This window comes from Arctopsyche grandis, chromosome 1 (genome assembly GCF_051622035.1).
Source record: "Arctopsyche grandis isolate Sample6627 chromosome 1, ASM5162203v2, whole genome shotgun sequence".
NCBI classification, from domain to species: domain Eukaryota; kingdom Metazoa; phylum Arthropoda; class Insecta; order Trichoptera; family Hydropsychidae; genus Arctopsyche; species Arctopsyche grandis.
The window spans coordinates 10,899,431-10,912,972 of record NC_135355.1 but is presented as its reverse complement, the minus strand read 5'-3'; the positions used below and the strand labels follow the sequence as shown (position 1 = coordinate 10,912,972).

Sequence of the window (13,542 nt, the reverse complement as noted above, 5' to 3'; positions counted from 1 at the left end):
TATACATATGGTATGTTGATGTAGTTCATCATCTCATATGCCAAGTTGAAAATCTGCTATTGAAGCAATAACATGTCAAACTATTCGCAAAAACAACCGATATAAATCAACAGAAAATTACCCATTTATCTGTGTATAAAAACAGCATGTTTTTCAAACTTAACATTTTAGTCGAAAGTGTACATATTTATAAAAATAATGAAATAATATTTTCACAATGTTTTCAATATGTTTCGATAATTCTGTATTTGAGTTATACATTTTTTAATAAATTATAATATTATATACTAGTGGTTTTATCCGGCTTCGCTCGGTATTTGTAATATAAACCGCTTAAACATTATTAATCTAATATTAAACATTTTATTAAATTTATTTGAGTACTCATTTGTTTTTTTTATTAAATTGACTCACACGAAAAACAAACATACATATATGTATATTCTTTCGAAATTATATGTATACCAGAACCCGAAGAAAAATCGGGTAGGGCTTCGCCCCCTAGGGCTTTGCCCCCGGAGGCTTCCGAATACTTTGAATCGATAAAAAATCGAATCAGCGCCTATGAATCGAAAATACAATTAATCGAATGTGTTGTGTTCCCACCCAACCAACGATTGATACATACATTCAAATTCTCTTTCGAAATTATATATTAGATGTAATAATATTATTAAAAGTTTCAATTTATCTTTATTAATAATAACCATAATTTAAATATTTGAATGATTTATAATTTATTTTACATCAAATGATAACCTATTCAATAAATATGTAAATCTAATATGTATATTTTACTCGTAACGATCAATGATTAAAAAATAATTAATAAACAGTTAACAGATACAATTCTAATGGTAAATTAAAGTATAATTAAAATTAATATAATATGTATGATATTATAATGTTTAGAAATAACTTTTCGAAGTTATGAAGTCGCTACGCAAATAATAATTTTATTTTTCTAACAATGAATGTAAAATAAGTATGGTTTACATCGAAATTATCATCTTGTTATGTTCTCATTGTAAAGTTTACTTTGTGTTTTATTTTATTGCCGAAAATTATAGATACCTGGGACTCGAACTACATTTCGGTTGATTCAAATTCGCCAATCTCTATTACCTACCGTGAAAAAAATTATAAAAATGCCTTTAGCAATTTTGATCTAAATTTATTGCTCCGGTGTCAAACATGATTTTTTAAAATTCGCTAAAATTAAATGGTGTTTTGATGCATTGGCCTTGAGTAAAAAACTTATCGCAAAACTCGCAACAAGATTTCACTGGCAGAAAAAAAAGTTGAATTTGAGCCAATTCTAGATCAGGACGTTGCACGAGAATATTTTCAGTGGGTATGTGGGTAAATAGGTCGATTTGCACTGTCGCAAATAGTTTTATGACCGTTCGTTCACTCCCATAAATTAAGATTATTTATTATTGACGTGTGCGTTTCTAATGGGATGATTTTATTTTATTATTACATATCTTATACATATCTTCGTTTGACATACAATTAACTTACAAAGTGGTGAAAGGTTTACTAAAAATAATGTTGTACTACGGGTGAGCCGATGTTTGGAAAGTTCTATTCATTTTGATATCATAAATATATAATAACATACAATGTATGTACATAAGTATATGATGAAATAAAAATGTATATAATCCCATGTATCCGCTGTGTAGCTCTGGTCGTACCTAATCTCACACTACAGCGAATACAAATATTGTTTTTGTAAAATGATACGGGATCGGCGTAATTGCTTTTTCAGTATTGTGTACTTTGCGTCTGAACTGTTTAATTCGAATAATATAATCCAGCAAAATAGAAAACTTCAAACTTCTTGATTTTCAAAAAAATCGATTTCCTCATAACAAGGCTTTCTGCCATTATATTATATGGTTGTACTTCCTGCTCGCACATTTATTTTTCGAATGGCTCCTATTTCAAGAGATATTCGAATTTTCAATGAAAGCGTTGCTGCCGTCCCTGAATGCGATATTTTCCACCTAAGTGAGCGTAGATTATCAGATATTATTTTAAAATATTTATCCGGTAAGCTGCGCTCATCATTATTTTCTTAATTTGAATGTGATGTATGAGTGGAATACTACTCTTCCATTTGGCCTCGCAGGGATATTTTGTATTTGTAGCTTGTTTCTTATTTATCAGAACAGGCTGATAAATAAGAACAAGCAATTTGAGGCAGTTTGAGGCAGCAATTTTTTTTATGGACAAATAATACTTTAATAATTAATTGTATTCATGGTGGTCTACTTTAAAAATATTTGTAGAATTTTTAATTATTACAAAATTCATCAAACTTGGGGGTGGATATTCTAATCTAAATTTCTACAAAATTTATCATATTTTGGTAAAATTTTAACTACATATATGTATCTATTAGAGCATACCTTATTAAGTAATATTCAATAAAATTTTCAATTAGACCACATTTGAACCCCATTCTGGAAGTCACAAATGCACCCAGTACAAATCTACTTCGTTGCATATCACGAGTCCCAAGTTTGATTTAGTGTGATGGACTTTCGACACAATTAAATAAAATTCTACTAACAGTTCATCAACGTATAGGCATTGAACAATACAAGACAATACAAGACACACACCCGACTCATATGATTCGGGTGCCAATTAAGAAGGATTCGGTGAATGAAGTTAAGAACCACTGCATATCTGCAAATGGTTACACTCTGCGACTACAATATATTCTAATCAGCGTCGATTTTTTTTTCAAATTTTGATACGATATAGATATTATTGTTTGATCTGAAAAATATTATCGACTACTGCTCTATCCTAGTCAATTCCAAATTATTCGAAGCAATGTTACGTAATCGCTAACGGAAAAATCTTTTAATTGACACTGTTTAAACATGATGTTTGCATGGGTGTGTTTGCCGCACTCTCGCGCAATCCACGTACAATAAAAAACGATGTGTCAAAAACGACGCGCAGGTGATGTCATGTGTTGTTTCACTCACAACCTATGACAAAGGTTAATAACGTCAAAAAAAAACGTTTAGTTATTATATTATAAAATAAAGTTTAGTCTATTGTTGCGAAAGAAAGCGAACGCCGAATTACTTCGGTTCGATACCTTGTACCCAACCCGTGGGTGATTTTAAATTGACGTGTTGTTAAACGGCTTCTCAAACTGCTATATCTCAACAATTTACATATTTATAAAAAATAATGTATACCACATTAGTACGTCTATATATTTACCCGTTTGATAGAGGGCTAAACGAAATTATTCGATCTCTACCCTGTTTGTTCGATATTGAGGATAACAATACACGATTTATCAATAAATTATAAACTAAACCTGACCTAGGCCAACTTAATGCACCTCATAAATATAGTATGTGTCCATTAAATAAAAGGCGAATAAGTCATTTCAATGAAAAAAAAAAAAAAAAAAATATATATATATATATATATATATATATATATATATATATATATATATATATATATATATTTATATATATATATATATATATATATATATATATATATATATATATATATATATATATATATATATATATATATATATATAGGAATTCGAACTCGAACTTGGAAATCGATACGGGAAATTAAACCCAGAAGCAGACATCGAGGAATTGAACACTGTAATTAGTTCGGTTCTAACCTCAACAGGTAAGAAATTAGGTGGATTCAGGAAACAGATTAAATTAAGCAAAATTTCAGCGGAAACAAAAAACCTAATTAAGCATAAAAGGAATTTAGATAGGGATAATAATAAGCAAGAATACAATCTAGTAAATAAGGAAATTAAAAAGAGAATAGTCAGGGATGTCAGGGATTTTAACAGCAAGCTAATAGAAAATACCATTAAGAATAACCGTAGCCTGAAAAAGTGCAAACAGGATCTTTTCTTAGGCAAAAACCAAATGATCGCAATCAGATCAGAGAGCGGAGTAATAATTAGGAATAGAGAAGAAATCATAGACAGAGTTTACACGTTCTATGCAAAACTATACGAGAACGACAACGGCTAATTCCCCGCTCTGGAATCGACACACGGCCAAAGGGTTCCTGCAGTATTGCCTAGCGAAGTAGAGGCCGCGCTAAAAACTGCAAAGAACGGTAAAACCCCAGGGGAAGATAATATTCCCATTGACTTACTAAAATGTGGCGGCCCCCCCCTAATTAAGAACCAAGCTATACCAGAAGGATGGAATAACGCAACTATCATTTTAATACACAAAGAAGGCGACAAAAGCGATATCAAGAACTACCGACCCATTAGTCTACTTTCAGCGGTCTACAAGCTCTTCACGAAGGTTATTACAGAAAGGCTGAAGAATATCCTCGACGAGAACCAACCTATAGAGCAGGCAGGGTTTAGGGCAAATTTCAGCACAATGGACCACCTCCAAGTAGTTGGCGAACTAATCGAGCGCGCCAACGTATATCAACGGCCATTGCGCCTAGGTTTCGTCGATTATGAGAAAGCCTTCGATACAGTTAGCCATAATGCAGTACTTAACGCTCTAAAAACACAGGGAGTGCCGGAACCCTATGTGGGACTGTTAGCTGCAATATATAAGAATGCCACAGCTTCGGTTAAAATTTTTTCAGGTACAGATAGATTTAGCATAGGAAAAGGAGTAAGACAAGGAGATACAATCTCGCCCAAGTTATTCAATGCGGTGCTTGAGGGAGTTTTCAGGAAATTGGATTGGGATACAGCCGGAGTAAGCATCAATGGTCGCTTTTTGAGTCACCTTCGGTTCGCAGACGATATAGTTCTAGTTGCTCGTGATTCAGCTGACCTACTCATCAGACTAACACAGCTGGACAGGGAAAGTAGAAAAGTAGGATTAAAAATTAACGTAGATAAGACTAAACTAATGTTCAATAGTTATTGCATGCCTGATAGCATCCCCTTAGATGATAAACCAGTAGAAGTAGTAAATAATTATTTATATTTAGGTCAAATAATTGACATGTCTGGTAGTAAAAATGAAGAGATAAAGAGACGTATGAAATTAGGGTGGAGTGCATTTGGACGGATGAATGCTGTTTTTAAATCAAAAATGCCACTCTGCCTGAAGAAAAGGATCTTTGATCAATGCGTTTTGCCAGTGATGACGTATGGATGTGAAACTTTGACACTGAACGCCAAGATGCAAAATAAAATCCAATGGACTCAAAGAAGTATGGAACGCTGTATGCTTGGCATAACGAGGAAAGACAGGAAGCGGAACACGTGGGTGAGAAATATGACAAGGGTAGTGGACATAGTGGATAGAGTGAAGAGATTGAAATGGCAATGGGCGGGTCACGTAGCTAGGAGGATGGACGAAAGGTGGACAAAAGAAGTGCTTGAATGGTACCCGAGAGAAGGCAAAAGAGTAAAAGGAAGACCGCAAGGAAGATGGGTGAACGAAATTAGGAAAATGTGCGGAATGAGATGGATGAGTGTTGCGCAAAACAGAGACGAGTGGAAGCGTGTTGGAGAGGCCTTCATCCAGCAGTGGATGGCGAATGGCTTTAAATGATGATGATGATGATATATATATATATATATATATATATATATATATATATATATATATATATATATATATATATATATATATATATGTACATATGTGCATTTCTTCTAAAAAGTAACTTTCTTCTATCAATCAGACAATTAAAATGATGCTGAAAAATTATTTATTCAATGGAGAATGTTGGAGAAAATTACATTCATTTTATTTTCTATTTCATAGAACATGAACACTCGCTTTTACAGATCGCTCCAAAGCGACGAGTGCACTTAAACAGATACAATACAATCAATATATGTATGTACATAAGCATTTTATACAATGCGAATTCATACAAATATCCACAGTGACATCTATGGAGAATTTTTTGCAGCATTTTATAAGCAAATTGTAGCGAACCTCAAGACGCTGAATATCTTGAGATTAGCAAAAGAGATAGGAAAGGAGATGCCAATTTTACAAGAACCGTTTCAATGAAAATCAAAAAATTTGGCAAACTCTGATAAGAAACGATCGACCTGGAGTCACAAACCAAGGTCTAGCCAGCAGCGGGACTCTAGTGGGACTCAAAACCGTGACTACTCTGCTTGAAAGCATAATTTGATAACCATTAGTCCACACTGCTGGTCAATTACTTTCGAGAATAAGCTCTTTGACATATATAGCTTTTCACTTATTAACTTATTCTCTTTCACAATAACTGGCAAATTATTGATACACTGCGAATCAATAAACAAAACCAAACTAGCCCGCCCCAACTTTTTTCCCGCCAGTCAAATTTTACCCCTTTCTATTCTAATCAATCACAATTACTGGTTATTATCAATAATAATGATATTGACCGTAGCATATGCACTAATCATATCAAGCTGCTCTCTGTTTTCCCCGACATAATTCCCAATACAGTGGTGTAACCCTAATGGTTTCCATGGGTTTCCGGAAAGCCGTTGTTAAAAATCAAAAGTTTCCGGAAACCCGATATTTAATCTAAAAATTCATATAATTCTTGTCAACAATTATACAAATCTTGAAAATTTAATGAACTCTCATGTAATAGTGCCATGGACGAAAAAAATGTATATACATATAAAATATTTTCAAAATAATTTTATTGAAAAAAAAATTGGAAACCCGTTGTTCCAATATTGGAGTGACACCACTGTCCCAATACATATGTACAGTAAAAATATTGTTCGTGCTATAACAAACAAGTATCTATGATTTGTCAAAAAAATATGCTACGTGGTTCTAGTGAATTAAATCATTGTTTTCATAGTGGTTATCTCGCGTGCCGGTTTGGCCGTAACCGAACACTTTGCGGCCTTACACGGTATGTTCTCTTTGCGTCACCGTTTTAAATTCGAATTTCGGACACGTTTGTGACTCATCGTTGCCCAAATATGTACATATATAATACATACGCATACGTAATAATAAATGACGTGATTTAAATCGGCCATTTTTTGAACGGGTCAAAATGGCCTAAGACAACGCGACGCACAAAATTCCTTATAAATACGCAAAGTGCAAATATGTACTTTGTGGATGTGCTAAAAAATGAATTTAATAATGATGATTGCACGTCCAGTTTTTTTTTCTCATTTGAATTTCGTTTAAAGCACTCTCGATAATGTGGCGTATGTTTCCGTATACTTGTTAATAAATTAAATCAATAATTCTGTCTTTTTAAATGACTTTCGTATAACTCGTATGTTTATTACAAACAATAAATTTTGATCAAGCTCTACATTTATTATGTGCATTTGTATTTTGATACATTTGGGTTTACTCCGTTCCACCGAGTTGAAATTTCTCGAATCTCATTTTCCCGACTTTTTCGGTGCATTTCGTCGTCGAGTTTGTATGCAAAACACATACATATGTACATAAATACATATATGAAAATGTTTTACATAGTGAAATACGTATTTTACGAGATTAAAATTAACTATTAAAAATACATATATAGTACGAATTGATTTTTTAACTTTTTTAAATATTTTAAAGGCGTGTAAATAGTTTAAAAATCTATGAATGATTACAACATGTCTCGTCTCTTAAATATATTACATATGTACATGAATACAAAATAAAGCATTTTTGTATACAGTATACAAACTCCTGTTCAAGCAGACGAAAAGACGATAAAACGAGTCTTGAGAAATTGCAAAATAGAACGGAGTGCACCGGTTTTCTCTGTTTATTTTAATTTATGATTGTGTATTATTGAGATTTTTACATTTTAATACATGCAATATCATCAACCTTTCAATATTACATAAGTGTTTAATCGAAATTCAACGGGCGGATTTAGAAAAGAGTGACTTAATTTTTTAAATAGTTGAAATTAAAATTAACAATTACCAATGGATATGAGTCGCTATATTTGAAAGAGGCGGGAGTACAATTTTCTGTTCCAAAAACACTATTTCTGATTCACAAATTCACTTCTTATAATAGGATATGTCCAGAATCTCGGAAAAGAAATATCTCTTGAAATGAAGAAGATTGCACTTAAGCCACTTTCAAATATAACGGCTCATATATCGATCAATTTTTAAACTGGGCAGAACTCAGGACTTGCAAATATTGAATTGAACAAATAAGACATTAGATAATTCTGAATCGTTCTTAACGAAATAAACGCAAATATAATTAATTTTAAAATAAAGTTAATCGCGCAGGTAAATTGATTCATTTGTTCGATATGACATGACAACCAAACGTTCCTCAATCTGAACGCGTCAATATTACTTCACAATTGAGAACTTTCCTCTCCTCCTACGGCTCGCATTTTCCACCCACTAATTACTGAATTCACCTTGTCGTATAATAAAAACTAAAATAGGCAAAATCGCGTGGTGGTTGAGTCGCAGAGTATATTTTTGTTATTGTTAATTTTATTGCACGTCAAATTGAGGCCAATTAGTTCCATTTGAAGAGCCGTTTGGTTGCTAACAAGTTCCGCGGGTGCGGTCAATTGAATTTCGGTGTTATATTTGATCGGAGGTCATTGTATGCAAATCTATCATAAAAATAATCATCAATTGTAACTGACCAGTACACAGTTTTGGTAATTGAAATATTTTAAACCATTGTTACTGAGCATTGAATTGCGCGGCTCACACAGGACGCTCCCACAGTGCCAAAGTGTCAAAAGTCGTGCCGAATTTAATCAAGATAGTGACGTAATTATTACACGTGTTTCTTTTCCTAATCCCTCGACGACCGAACATCTTCAACTTCTAATTCTGATCTGCATTCTTGAAGTTCAATGTTCCATTCTGACGTACGACTGCGTGACGGACTGCCCTCTTCAAATATTGCCTGTCTAAAATGCGAGTAGAGTTCACGCTTCATCTAATGGCTGGCGATGTTCAATGAACACTGTTCACGTCATTTTCGAATAGAAAGACCATTATTTTGCATACAATGGTTAACTGTTTGGAAACAATTAACAAAAATCGCATTTATGCTGTGCGACAAAGTGACATTAGTCTCTTGTCTGAATGTGTTAATCTTTTCGGCAATCAATGAATCGGAAAATGTATACATACATATGTACGTATATTTGCGACTAATCAATATATTCTATTGTTGTAACACGCGCGCATCTCAAATAAAAGTGTGTAATTTGTAGAATAAACTTTTATTTTCATATTCAAACACAATGTATAGTATGTATCTTGTATTACCATTTTCGCTGTGTATTATTTTAACCATTGTATTATTTTTAGTACGTACGTACATATACCTACATACATATGTACATATATGTAGATATGTAAATGTAGTTAGGTACATATGTATGTATGTATGTATATAGTTTCACATATTATAATTGAAATTCAAAACCGAGGTTTTGGGTGTCATTCTTTTTGACATAGATTGTTTTGACATAGAACTATCGACATTAATATCTCATTTCAAGCCTTACAAAAAATAAACAATGTTAAATTTTCTATTTAATAATTACTATTGGTGTGCTAAAGCTTAGTACACACTATACAATGAACATAGTTAAGATTCTGTTGGGAGTAAGCGGCTTAAAACCGACATCAAAGTAGGCTTTAACTTTCAGTATACATATGTATGTATATAGGTATATGTATACACACTACACAGTATGTGTCACTTTAGAGGCTAAAAGCGGATTAAAGTTATCGCACAATCGATTCATAAAAATATTAATAAATAAGCAGATACAGATTTTGCCTCATTAATATACTTAAACGTTTATGCTTCGAACGAAATAAAAAAAATATATATATATATATACATATATGTATATATATATATATATATATATATATATATACATATATATATATATATATATATATATATATATATATATATATATATATATATATATATATATATATATATATATATATATAAATATATAAATATATAAATATATTAGGATTATCGTATTTATTCCTCATAAAATTCACTCTGGATACGCTCTTACTCAATTGCGTTGAAAACATTCGCCATATTTTATCGTCCGATTATTTATTATTACTTTTATTATTATGGACCGAAAGCGTAATTCGATTATGCCCCAAAACAATAATTCTCCCTGTCCGCTTCTGAAATTCTATTATGATTTATTGGCGATATGGAAAAGTGTATTTTATTCCCTCGCGTCACTCGAAAAACAATATATGAATGTACATGTACATACATACGTACAAAGGGTCGAGAATTCACCCCACATATTTTTGCAACTTCTCCAGCATAGGACTGATGTCGATACATATATATGTATGTATGTATGTAAGTACATTCAGTTGAATTCAATTACGAAACGGCGTTTTCTCTCCGATATGCCAAATTTATTCTTTTTTCCGGCGACCGACAAATACATATAATACATCGTACTCGTATTATATATCAGTATTCCATTACGCAGATAAATTCGAAATATCGAATTTCTTCATATTTAAAGATGTATGTATGTGTGTACATACGTATACTACCGTAGCGAATATTGAATTTGCCAATAGTCCATTGAAAGGATCCATTTGTCTATTGGACGTACATTCATACATATTGAATAAAGTCGACAGTTTTTAAAATAGGGCGAAAAGGTAAATTTTAAACGATCAACACATAAGTGGCATAAGTCCACTTTTTTTTCTTATCGGGAAATTTTTCGCAAAACATGAAATATAACGTTTAACAATATTTAATAAAAATACTGAAGGCCTGTAAATACGTTTATCCTGCTTTTCTGAGATTCTGAACATATCGAATTAAAAAAAGTGATACTAATTTATGAATTAAGTCAAACAGAAATAGTGTTTTTGGAACTGAAAATTGGACTTCCGCCACTTAAAAATATAACGACATATCCATTGGTAATTATTAATTTTAATTTTCAACTATTCAAAAAAATATATTAAGCCACTCTTTTCTATAGATAAATCCTCCCGTTGAATTTCAAGCGATTAAACACTTATGTAATATTGAAAGGTTGATGATGTTACATGTATTAAAAAAGGAAAAATCTCAATAATACACAATCATAAATATGTAAATAAACTGAGAAAACCGGTACGGTCCGTTCTATTTTGCAATTTCTCAAGACTCGTTTTCTCGAATTTTCGTCTGCTTGAACAGGAGTTTGTATAATTGTTTGGTTACAAAAATGCTTTTTTTGTATTCATGTACATATATAATATTTTTAAGATACGAGACATATTATAATCATTCATAGATTTTTAGCTATTATCACGTCATTAAAATATTAAAAAAAGTTAAAAAACCAATTCTTACTATATTTTTTTTAATCCACTTTCATATATACCGGCTCATATATAGCCAACAGCATGGCTCGTTGGTTGCGTTTATGCTAAGCACCGAGAGGTCACCGGGTTTGATCCTGTGAGCTGACCTCGATTTAAAAGAATTTATCCTTAGTGTAATATTTAATACTGCTGGTCAGACTTGGATACTTGTGACTCCACGACGATTGTTTCCTATTAGAGTTTGCCAATTTATCTGATTTCATTGTTGAAACGGTTCTTCCATCAAACTGGCTAAAACCATCCTACCCGCTATGTCACAAATATATGTAAAAATTTATGTACAAGTCTAAATCCATAGATTATGGATTAATTAATTAATTAATTAATTGTTAATTTCGAGCCTCTCGAAATACAGCGATTTATGTAATAAAAAAAGGTTGCAATGTTTGTAATTAATTGTCTAGGAAGGCGCATTGGGGTTTACCTGTTAGGCCTTCCTGGTATATATCTATGTAAAAAATAAAATAAAATATGTACATACATATGTATGTATTTACCAGTGGGGTGCCGTCATTGGAATAATAAATAGTAAAATTGAAATTCTGCGCAACTGAAAAACTTTTGATTATTTTAAGTTAACTGAAAGATATTTCAACAGATTTTGCGGGTACTGAAAATTCATTTTTTATAATTTGTTGTCAAATTAAATCTATCAATAAATAAAAGAAATTCTAAATGGTCAATTTTTTTAAAGTTTTCATTCAAAAGCGGGAACGATGTCTTTGCATTAATTTTTTTTCATTACATTTGAAATCTGTCTTTGTAAAATAAAACTTCAAAAAAATGTTGACCTCGAAAATTTACCCACTTTGTATTCAAAATTCTGTTGAATCAACAGAACTCAAACTTAACATTTAAAGTTTAGTCCTTCTCATACGACATGAGAAGCAAAAATGATTACATTCAAAACATGGTACACATGTATGTATGTATGTATGTATGTATGTACATTAGATAAAGCCTGCATGTAAATTTAGGTACCTACATATGTACAGGTCAATTACGGCAGATAAGCAAACCAAAGGTTAAAAAGTCGTATAATGAGCGGGAATAAACGTATATAGAAGATGAGCAACGTTTGCAACAATGTGAAGGTCGATGGAGGAATAATCGACTATGATGTGACCGTGATTGACGGCACTCTTAAGCTCCATAAAACATGTTAATGTCACACATGACAGATCTTCTCTGCACGTGGTAGCAACACTCGGAAAACTGCGACAAAACTTAACACATGTCACCTGCTCGAAACATAGGCATTTTAACTGCCACGATAACCCACATTCCCTTCGCATGTCACAACAATGGACCGTTTCACCGATGCCTTTTTCGATTTGAACCTAATGAAGCATTTAATTTTACGCCAACGAACGTGAACTTGTATTTGATATTAGACATCTCAACTGCCTGTGTGGAGGCGCTAGTTACGCAATCGGTATTGTAAAACCAGCAATTCGCTATATAAATAAACTTCCTATTTGCTTTTGCATGTTCAATAAAAAAACACGATGAAAACATACGTAAATATCTCCAATATTTTCTTAAACGTTTTAATTACAGCTCCATTTCATTTTAAAAATCACATACATACGTATGCAGAACTTCATAAGTTTCTTCTTATTTCGCAAGAATATGTAAATGCCATGAGTTAGGCATTTATTATTATGCAAAAAATGACTGAAGCTTCATTGTGTCGATTGTACATACAATAACCGTTGAGTATGTATACTTACCAACTTATTTAATTTCAAATTGTATATTTTTCATTAGCTGAGATGATAATACATGCATGTGTTTTCATTTAAATAATAAACGATGCCAATTATTTTCATTTACAAAATAAAAATAATAGGAAAATAATGTATTTTATCAGTGTTGCGAGGAATCATTTTGTATACTGATTTTGCTACTCATTTTGAGAGGAAGGACAAAAAGGATTTTTTTTTGCAAATTCAATAAAATTCATTTGAGACGAAACAAACCTTTTTTTACGAAAATCATTGTTTCAATATAAGTAGATACGGAGTTGTTTTAATATGTGTAGTCCCCATATTTTTTCTAAAAAAAAATGCCAACAGCACGGCAATTGAGTAGAGGGCTTATTTTCAAGGTTTGGAATATAGTTAAATTTCCAAACAACTTGAATTTTTGCTATGTACAGTTCAAACGATATC

General features: G+C 31.9%; 1 protein-coding gene across 2 annotated transcripts in view; it reads left to right on the top strand.

Moving 5' to 3' along the window:
* Positions 1–13,542, top strand: part of LOC143918335 (uncharacterized) — a 41,811-nt gene that overhangs the window by 7,157 nt on the left and 21,112 nt on the right. The gene's annotated exons all lie outside the window — the stretch shown is intronic.